This window comes from Schistocerca piceifrons, chromosome 1, assembly GCF_021461385.2.
Source record: "Schistocerca piceifrons isolate TAMUIC-IGC-003096 chromosome 1, iqSchPice1.1, whole genome shotgun sequence".
NCBI classification, from domain to species: Eukaryota; Metazoa; Arthropoda; class Insecta; order Orthoptera; family Acrididae; genus Schistocerca; species Schistocerca piceifrons.
Genome location: NC_060138.1, coordinates 430,325,398 through 430,335,877, shown reverse-complemented (window position 1 = coordinate 430,335,877; position 10,480 = coordinate 430,325,398).

Below are 10,480 nucleotides of genomic sequence, written 5' to 3'. Positions count from 1 at the left end.
GGTTCACCATATTTTTAATTTCTCATTATGCCTAATTCATCATCAGTATCAGACCTTTTGGTCTGCAAGTTACTTTGCAATTTGAAATCAACTTTTTTGTGGCTACTCTGCATCACTGTTTTAACAAATTCATATTTCTTTTTCATGTAAGAGTCACATGTTTTCTTGTCTGAAGAACACTTTTTCACTTTCGAGAGTTTTGATGTCACTATTTAGTAACTTGATAGTGGTGTTGTTTGTATCTACTATGTTCAGGAGATCTTTACATTTGTCATGATGATATGACTAACTTATTTCATCATTTATGAACTTCAGATTCATGTCTGCACACCTTTCATGCAACCAGAAGTTGCACTTCACACACAAGATTCCTTTTATCTCTTGTTTTTTGTGTTCTTCACAGGGAGAGTTATTATAAAACTGCTTTTTAACTGAGACCAAGGTAGCACAGTACTCAGCTACCAGCTCCATTTTTAGTGACGCTGAATACTGTTTTGCTTTTGACTAGACTTCCACAATTAAATTGAACATCCAGGCTGTTGAGTAGAGCTAATCTTGTTGGTGACAGCGGAGTTAGTGTGTCTTTAACAGAAAACAACAAGCCAGAGCAATAATTGTTGTGTGAATCTGGAGCAGCTTTGTCTATCTTGAGCTCCAATTTTCCACAATATTTAACAGTTTGTGATGCCTGCATGATGGCCCATATAAGGATAACATTATGGCTGCATTTTGGTACAACAACTAATTCAAAGAGCTGTCACTGATAGTTACCTTCATAAGACAGGTTCATGTCAGTTGGATGTATTTTCTATTTGAATCTTGGAACAAAGTATTCTTCAGCTAGTGATGACAAGTATCACATGTCATGGAGAAGATACCCTTAATTTGACTAATGCCTAGATTACTCAAACATTGTTATGTTTTCCCAACTTGGCATATGAAATATATGGAGGATTTTCATCTGTAGTGGTCATAATAATTATAAAAAACACTTTTTCTTTCTGTGCAGTATCATATGACATGTCCAGGGCATCCACATGAGAAACTTACAGAAAAGTAGGCCTCTGTTCTCCAAATGTACAGCCTGTTCTACAAGAAAGTTTACGCCATTATCTGTATGAAATAAAAGACACTATTATAAATAGATGTTTATGTGAAAATATGTGCTATTACTAATTGCACAGTTACCTAATAGTTAATCCAATCACTGCCATTATTGACTATAGCGTGGCACCTTAGCCCTTTCTCCGGTAAATCATAAATGTTTCCAACCTCTAAATAGTTTGACCCATTTCGCAACTGACATCTTTGACTTTTGCAGCAGCTCCATATGAAAGCTTTGGTCCCTTTTGATGATTTACAAGTAATACTGCCTTTTGACACTTCAGATATTTTGCATTCATTTTGAAGTGCAACCAACAAAACAAAACATTCAGCTCTCACACTGTTTATTTATACACTGTGCAATAGCACATGGACTACAGATTTGAGACCACTACCAGAGATGTTGCTGCGGATGTTACATTTAAAATTATGGCTTATACTTTCTTGTGGAATTGACTATAAACTTTTCTAGACATCAATCAAATTGGAGAGGAAGCAAGTAGTATCTGTGTTGTTGAGAACCTTTTATGTTTTCTGCCAGTTGCAGCTCAAGTCTGAGGTTTTGAATTCCATTCCTCAATGTCAGGCTGCCTAGTAGAGATTAGTGCCAATGACTGATGAATCTCTTCTTGGATTAGTGATGAAAAATCCTCCTGGTCAGATTCTACAGTCAATACTGGTTTTTCCAGGCATAATGTTTTGACATTTACAGATGTCATAAAACCCTCACATTGCTTCCCGTACTGTTTGCTGTATTAACGATGTGCATTTATGATGGTATTCCATGAGGCTGCCAGTACTGTATTAGGAAGTTTATTGAATGTCTTACAACTTACTCTTCTCTCCTGCATTGCTTCAGTTTGCTGAAACCACTTGATGAGTTCTGTGTTGTGGTCAGATCCTTGTAAAGGAATGCCTGATGGACATTTTCTGCTCTTTCCTTCATTAACTGCAAAATACTGTCAGCTTCGATCATGTGTTCACTGTCTGACACAGGACCAAAACACCCTGCATATGAGCATGTGTCATTTCCCCATGGTGTTCTTCAGATATGTGGACCTGTTGCTTGGTATTGCCAAATATTTTGTTAAATCCACCTGAAACTGTTCCAGCTGTTGAGCTTTTTCTCATTATTCCCAAACTCTGTTAGGCCATAATGCCAAAATAAAAATAGACGTTAGCTAGCACATCATGTCATTCCACCTGTTGTATGTGGTGATACACTGAAATGCTTTCAGCCATGTGCTGACAACGTGCCCATGAGCAGAGATTGTTCCTTCTACAGCTTGTAGCCAACAGTGAGAAGAGGCCTAGTGCTTAATTCGTGAATAGTGTTTATTTGTCCATGGTTCAACAGAAACAGAGAATTTGCTCAAATTGAAGAAAGGCAGGAAATGGAGATGGCTATGGCCTTGCCAGAGTAACCTTCCTGCATTCACAATAATTTAGGAAACACATCAAAAATCTAAATGTGTATTTCTAAATGAAGGTTTGAACCCAACTACTTCTGAACACGAGTCCAGCATCTGGAATAATGGCCACTTTGTGGTGAAATATTGAACTCTGTTTTACACAGAGCCAAGTTTCATTTACAACCTGGCATCATGACTGAGGTTTCTCATGTTCTCTGTTAATAACTATTGTCAAATTCAAGAATAATAACATCAACAGTTCCACAATTCCTTTCCTAAAGATGAGAATTCAAGGCAGTGCTGTGCAAATATTGTACTGCTTTCACAGAAATATTGAACAAACAATGAGAATAATACCTTTGTCAGTTTGATTACTGTAATAGTTCATCCTTCATCAGCATTAACCATTTCCAAGACTTTTCCATGTATTACCTTCTTAAGTTACAAGGATCATTCCGAAAGTTCTTTCTTTCTTTGGGCTTTGTCCCGCTACGCACATGAGGTCGGCCATGCTATTATAGATTTGGCAGTGTTAGTTGCAGAGGGTGACCAGGTGCCCTTCCTGCCATTACCCCAAACCCCCCGGGATGTAAATAGTGTACCCCAGCTGTCTGAGTCTAGTGTAAGCCATGAAATAGTGTGAACATTTTCAAATGTCTGCAAGTCGTGTAGCTGAGGCAAAACGTGGGGACCAGCCTGGTATTCACCTAGCAGGATGGGGAAAAGGGCCTGAAAACTGAAGGAGATACAAAAACCACAACAGCACAGCTAAATAGAGCAATATTTCACATACAGACTGTCGCTTTTCCACATAGTCACCACCATTCATTATACACTTTTGCCAGCAATGAAACAGAGTCTGTGTGCCACGCTTGTAAAAATTGGAACCACCTGTGGCTAACCACTTCCTTACAGCTTTGACAACAGCATCTGAGTCTTGAAAATGTTCGCCACGTAGTCCATCTTTCAGAGGCCCAAAGAGATGGAAGACTGAAGCTGCTAAATCGGGACTGTACAGCGGATGTGGTAAGACAGTCCAGCCGAATTTCGCAATGAGCTGCAAAGTCACAAAACTGGTGTGGGGCCTGGCATTATCAAGTTGCAGGTGAAAGTTGTTCTTCTTCAACCTAATCCTGGAATTTCGGGCTTTCAGCTTAGTCAGTGTCATCTTGTAGCATCCTGAATTGACAATTTGTCCAGGCTGCAGGACATCAAAAAGAACCACACTCTGGCTATCGCAGAAGACTGCGCACATCACTTTGCCTGCAGATAGCTGTGTCTTGAATTTCTTCATTGAGGGAGAATTCGCATGTCGCCATTCCATGGACTGTCTTTCGGATTCTGGCTCACAGTGGTCACACCTCATCTCATCTCTGGTGACAATGCTGTTAACAAAATTATCACCTTCAGCTTCGTATTGGTCCAGCAGGTCCCGACAAATTTCCATTTGATAAGTTTTTCGTTCTTCTGTACGCACCTGTGGGGGCATATCTCGCATAGACTTTGTGATAACCAAGACGTTCCAACGTTGTTTCCAAGGCATTACAGCTGACATTCAGCTTTGTACACAATTCTCTAGTCATTATCCACCAATCAGGACAAATGAGTTGATCAAGACGCTCTTCATTGCAAGGGATGACAGCTGTGCAGTATTAACTGGGTCATGGCTAGTCAAGCACACTTTTTTCACCACCTTGATAAGGTGTAGACATACTTCAGTTTCCATGAATGAAAATAGCAGCAATTACTTTTTGAATGCTCCTTAGACTCACCAGGGTAGCCGAGAGCATTAATGCACTGTTTCTTGGACTTGGGTAAGCATGCCAGCCCCAGATCAAATCCGGCCAGCGGATTAACGACGAGGGCCAGTATGTCTACACCAACATCTGGCGCGGACATCCGAAGTCACCACAAAAAAATGGGAAGCATTACTTTTGGAACAATCATCATATATATTAAACTGTGGTCTGCAGTGACACACATCTGTGCAGATCTTGAATGTTTCCATTCACATTCCATTAAGTTGTTGTCTGGGTCTTTTCTTATCTCTTAGAACCCAGCAAACAACCTTCATCCATCTGCCACCTACTCATCTTGCTAAATGTAGCATCGATCTTCATTTTATTTTCATTAGAATCATAATTATATCTTACACTCCATTCCCTGCCATGATACTTTCAACTGTTATCCTGACTCTCCTAGTCAATCTCATCATGGATCTCGCCATTGCCCATTGAACAAGCCTGTTTTTAAATGGTTTCTCATGTTAAAAGATCATGTGTAACTGCCAAAAGCCCAAACTGGTTAAACAAATTTATTGTAAACATTTATTTTCAGACACAGTATTTACTCTACCAAAAGACTTTAGACCAGGGGTCATCAAACTGCAGCCTCAAGTATTCATACAGCCCACAGTTCTCAGCTGTGTTCCATAATACGTAATATGCACATCTAGCAACTAGTAGCCGAATCCCAAAACATCAACTAACATTAAGAGCTTTTTAAGAGTGTTGTTTTCCTGCTTGGTAACAAACAAAAATAGAGAGACAGTAATATTTTAAGATGTGCTTACTTCCAATTAAGTTTGGTGATCTTGGCCATGAGTTAAGTAAGGTTGGCTGCTTACCTCAGGTGCAGAGAGTAAGTAGCACAGCCAATACGGGTTTAGAAGATGTGTGAAGGGGAACATTTTATTGTGTATTTTTCAGTACTGACAACTCACAGACATGTGCAACTCATATCGATCAGCTGCTGTGTTATAAATTTTGACATAGAAGTAACATGGATTTTGAATTGCACATTCAAACACAGTACTAATTACACGTAGCAGGGAATAAAAAATTAAATAAGCATTTTAATACAACATAATGAGTAGAAAAAAAATCATGTTCAAAACATTTAGCAAACATTTGTGATCATATCTCATATCGCATAATGTGTTTAAATATGAGTACAATTACTGTTATTATTCAATTAATCATCCACTTTCACAGCCAACACAACACTTCATCCGGTCATTACAGTCAACTTTGTGGTTGAGGATGGCAGCTATCTGAAACACCTAATAGTTGACACAAAGTGTTCCAGCTTTTAATCATCAGTAGTTAGAGGTCCGGCAACCAACTTATTGTGACCTTGCTATAGCTAGTCTGTCGGGTGCACATAACATACTAATTTATGTAGGTTGCCAACTGATAATAAAATTGGTACATATGTGGCCCCAGGTGCTGCTCCACAGAGTTACTGTTGGCTCTTAAGCAAAAAATTTTGATGACAACTGCTCTAGGCCATTTTTACACTTCTGTTTATTTTCTTTGCCATTTTTACACTTCTGTTTATTTTCTTTGCTGTCCATCAGGTCCTTTATTCAACTGCCCTAAATACAAAAATTTCAAATGGTACTATGACTTCATTGTTAAATTCTACTTTTTTATGTTCATACATTTATTTCAGGATTATTGTCATTGCTATCCAGGTCTACTTCAAATTTGTTCAATTAAGCTTTTTGATTCATATTTGCAGTTTATTTACATTGCAAACAAAAAGTAAAATATCAACAACAAAAAGAGCATGGCACAGACTTGTTATATGAACATGTTTTTCTGGTTTAAGGATTTGAGTACTACTACTATGGCTGCTGAGAATAGTTGAGGTGAGATGGAATATTTTGTCACTTCTGAATTTCTTGCTGTCCTGACAAAGTCTAATGAAACTGTAGCACTGGAATATACACAGCCCAGTCACATTAATGGACTACCTGTCAAAAGCCTGAATAACAACATTTTGCAGTGCGGACATTCAGGAAGAGGTTCAAAGAACTATTCACAGCATCTATATGTGTCACATCTTCTGAAAGACTAAAACCAAATTTCAGAAACCATTTTTCATGGTTGTGTTTACATGTTAAGAAGTGAAGCAGATTTGCTAACCCAGTTAAATATGATGTCTGAAAAACAGATGCTTCAGTTTCTGGTTTAGGGAGCACAGTCACAATATCCCTTCACTTAAATATTAGAGGTAGACAGCTTCATGCTTAGTCTTATATTTCTGCTTCTTCTTCCTTGCACATTCTGTCCACATTAGTTGAATATTTTGAAAACAAGACACAACCATACAGTCCAAGCACATCTCAACAACGGTTGTGCATTAACATGGGAGCAAAAAGCAATTGTTGAAGTGGAAAACTGGCAGCTAGAAATGTACTTCCAGAATAAATTTTGGAGTGTTTACATGACCAACCAGATGGACAGCTGCTCTAGGTTTCATGGTTGAGGATCAATGGTGCAAACAGCCCTATCAAGGTGGTCCCACAGATTATTTGGGTTGAAGTCCAGGGGGTTTGGTGGGCAGAGGAGTATGGTAAACTCATCCTGGTGCTCCTCGAACACATATACACTGCAAGCTGAGTGACATGTTGCATTGTCCTGCTGGCAGAGGACACAGTTGGTAGCCCCTTGGTTCATTGGGTGGTCAGTTGCTAAACAGTTGCATGTCTGTTCGCCCATACACATCTCTGCAGCTGTCAGTCAGTTCTGTCAACAATGGCCCATGGGCAGAGGAGTATGGTAAACTCATCCTGGTGCTCCTCGAACACATATACACTGCAAGCTGAGTGACATGTTGCATTGTCCTGCTGGCAGAGGACACAGTTGGTAGCCCCTTGGTTCATTGGGTGGTCAGTTGCTAAACAGTTGCATGTCTGTTCGCCCATACACATCTCTGCAGCTGTCAGTCAGTTCTGTCAACTATGGCCCATGGAGCACCAGAACTGCCTTGGCACCAGTTTTGTTTAACACCATCTTGCCACGCACGGCTTACTTTAACCACAGCAGAATGCAAACAGTTTTCAAATTTAGCCATTTCAGAAAACTTCTAGCCTTGGCCTAAAAGCCAATGATCACACCCTTTTGGATATCAGATAAACTGCTCTGTTTCTGCATTACAACAATGACTGCACTGTTTTCTGCATCACTCGACACGCTTTATGTACCCTCCACTGCTTATACTGCCACTTGCTATCTATGAGTGGTTATTGCATGCTGATATCGAACATAGGCAGCTGTCACGGTAATGTGACTGGACTGTGTATATTCTTTGGTACACTAGCATAGATTGAATCAGTGCCTTGTTTCTCAGAGCTGGTCATCAGATTTGGTTGAAACAGGCAAAAGCTTTCTCTAAATCAAGAAACCCAGTTATAATGTTAATTCAAACTCCTTGCCCGGTTTTGATTTTAGTGTAAACTTTTTTTATACAAATGCTTCTTCAGTTTTAATAATTGGTATCTTTTTCAAAAATCATCAGGTCCTGAATCCTTCCATTTGGAATGTTATTTCTTTCATTATTAGCTATCTGTGTTGTCACTTGAAATAACAAATAATTGAAAAAATTTCAAATGCTTGAATAATTTTAACTCAGTTGGTATTTCTGTGCCATCTTAGCTGACGGAAAGGTGATGGCTACCCTTACTGCACCCAGTTGTTTGTGTCACCAATTTTAATTCTATCTTTTCATATCATTTAAAAATTGTTATGATTAATGCATCATATTCTGTTATGTTCTTAAGGCTACACATCCAAGCAATCACTATTAATTTTAATAGTGGCCTTGTTCTATTTAGATTTTCTTTTCTTTCTTAATATCTGCAACCTTTTTTTCCTTTTTGCGTAAGTATCTGTGTTAGAAGAAAGATTAAGGAAAGGCAAACCTACGTTTCTAGCATTTGTAGACTTAGAGAAAGCTTTTGACAATGTTGACTGGAATACTCTCTTTCAAATTCTAAAGGTGGCAGGGGTAAAATACAGGGAGCGGAAGGCTATTTACAATTTGTACAGACACCAGATGGCAGTTATAAGAGTCGAGGGGCCTAGAAGGGAAGCAGTGGTTGGAAAGGGAGTGAGACAGGGTTGTAGCCTATCCCTGATGTTATTCAATCTGTATATTGAGCAAGCAGTAAAGGAAACAAAAGAAAAGTTTGGAGTAGTTATTAAAATCCATGGAGAAGAAATTAAAACTTTGAGGTTCGCCGATGACATTGTAATTCGGTCAGAGACAGCAAAGCTCTTGAAAGAGCAGCTGAACGGAATGGACAGTGTCTTGAGAGAAGGATATAAGATGAACATCAACAAAAGCAAAATGAGTATAATGGAATGTAGTCGAATCAAGTTGGGTGATGCTGAGGGAATTAGATTAGGAAATGAGACACTTAAAGTAGTAAAGGAGTTTTGCTGTTTGGGGAGCAAAATAACTGATGTTGGTCGAAGTAGAGAAGATATAAAATGTAAACTGGCAATGGCAAGGAAAACGTTTCTGAAGAAGAGAAATTTGTTAACATCGAGTATAGATTTCAGTGTCAGGAAGTCGTTTCTGAAAGTATTTGTGTAGCCATGTATGGAAGTGAAATGTGGACGATAAATAGTTTGGACAGGAAGAGAATAGAAGCTTTCGAAATGTGGTGCTACCGAAGAATGCTGAAGATTAGATGGGTAGATCACGTAACTAATGAGGAGGTATTGAATAGAATAGGGGAGGAGTTTGTGGCACAACTTGACAAGAAGAAGGGACCGGTTGGTAGGACATGTTCTGAGGCATCAAGGGATCACAAATTTAGCATTGGAGGGCAGTGTGGAGGGTAAAAATCGTAGAGGGAGACCAAGAGATGAATACACTAAGCAGATCCAGAATGATGTAGGTTGCAGTAAGTACTGGGAGATGAAGACGCTTGCACAGGATAGGGTAGCATGGAGAGCTGCATCAAACCAGTCTCAGGACTGAAGACCACAACAACAACAACAACATCTGTGTTAAAAAAACTGCTGCTTTGTATATGTCTTTCTAAGATGTTTAATTTGTTGCTTAATTTATCTGGTATAACTACATCTACACATACAGGGAGTCATGGGTATGACTGATGACCACAGTAGTTGAGTCCCATAGTGCTCAGAGCCAGTCATGGGTATAAATGCAGATATTTCCTTTGGTGACTGAGGGGAGTGAGCTGAATAACATTACATCAGTATTTGCATCACTTGCAGACTAATAACTATAGCAATTACAAGTCATATGTTTTAGGCTTGGGTAGTAGTCCTACATATGTGTGGCACATGCTACCATTATTATTTTCCCCAAGATCAGAGGAGGGGCTATTGACAGGGACAAAGTGATGTGGCATGCAAACAAATGTGGAGGTTAATCTCCTACAACTAACAACAAATGGAGGAATACATCAGGGTTCATATGTACCCCAATAAGAATTATTTCCTGTACACACTTGCTTAGTGTGAAATAACTATCATTTGTCAATCATTATTTGTGATATATATGGCTTCCATTACCAAAAACACAGGCAAAACTGAGTATGAAGATATAAAAATGTTTAACGGAGGATTTAAAGCTTATCCTAGCATTGCCAATGCTTATCCTTCTTGTCCTTGCATTGTTTATTTCAATGTGCATAAGACTGATGCATTATGCTAAACAATAAAACAAACAGAAAATAGGAAGACATGGTACATAATACAGAACTTTATATACAACCCAAAACAAAAAAAATATTCGACAATCTGTGGCTTGCAAGATAATTAGAACACATGAAAATAAAGCTCTTATGAGCTTCCACAAGAGAATAACAGCCCAGATTTCCGCCATGTCCTTCAAAGCAAATATTCAAAATGGCCTCTGTCAGCTGCAGGCAGGCTCATAAGTGACAACACAATTGACCACTGTGCTCTGACCAGTCCCCCATCTTCCTTTCTCAGCTCTGATTGTTGTGACAGCTTCCTGGATTCATTATCTTAACAGCGGCTTCATTACTGATGACATCTCTCTATATGACCTCTTTGAAGTGCCCCCAGAAATAAAAAACCAATGAATTTAAATGAAATGTAAATGGACAGATAAAAATATCTACTCACCAAGTGGTACCAGGGGAACACACACACACACACACACACACACACACACAC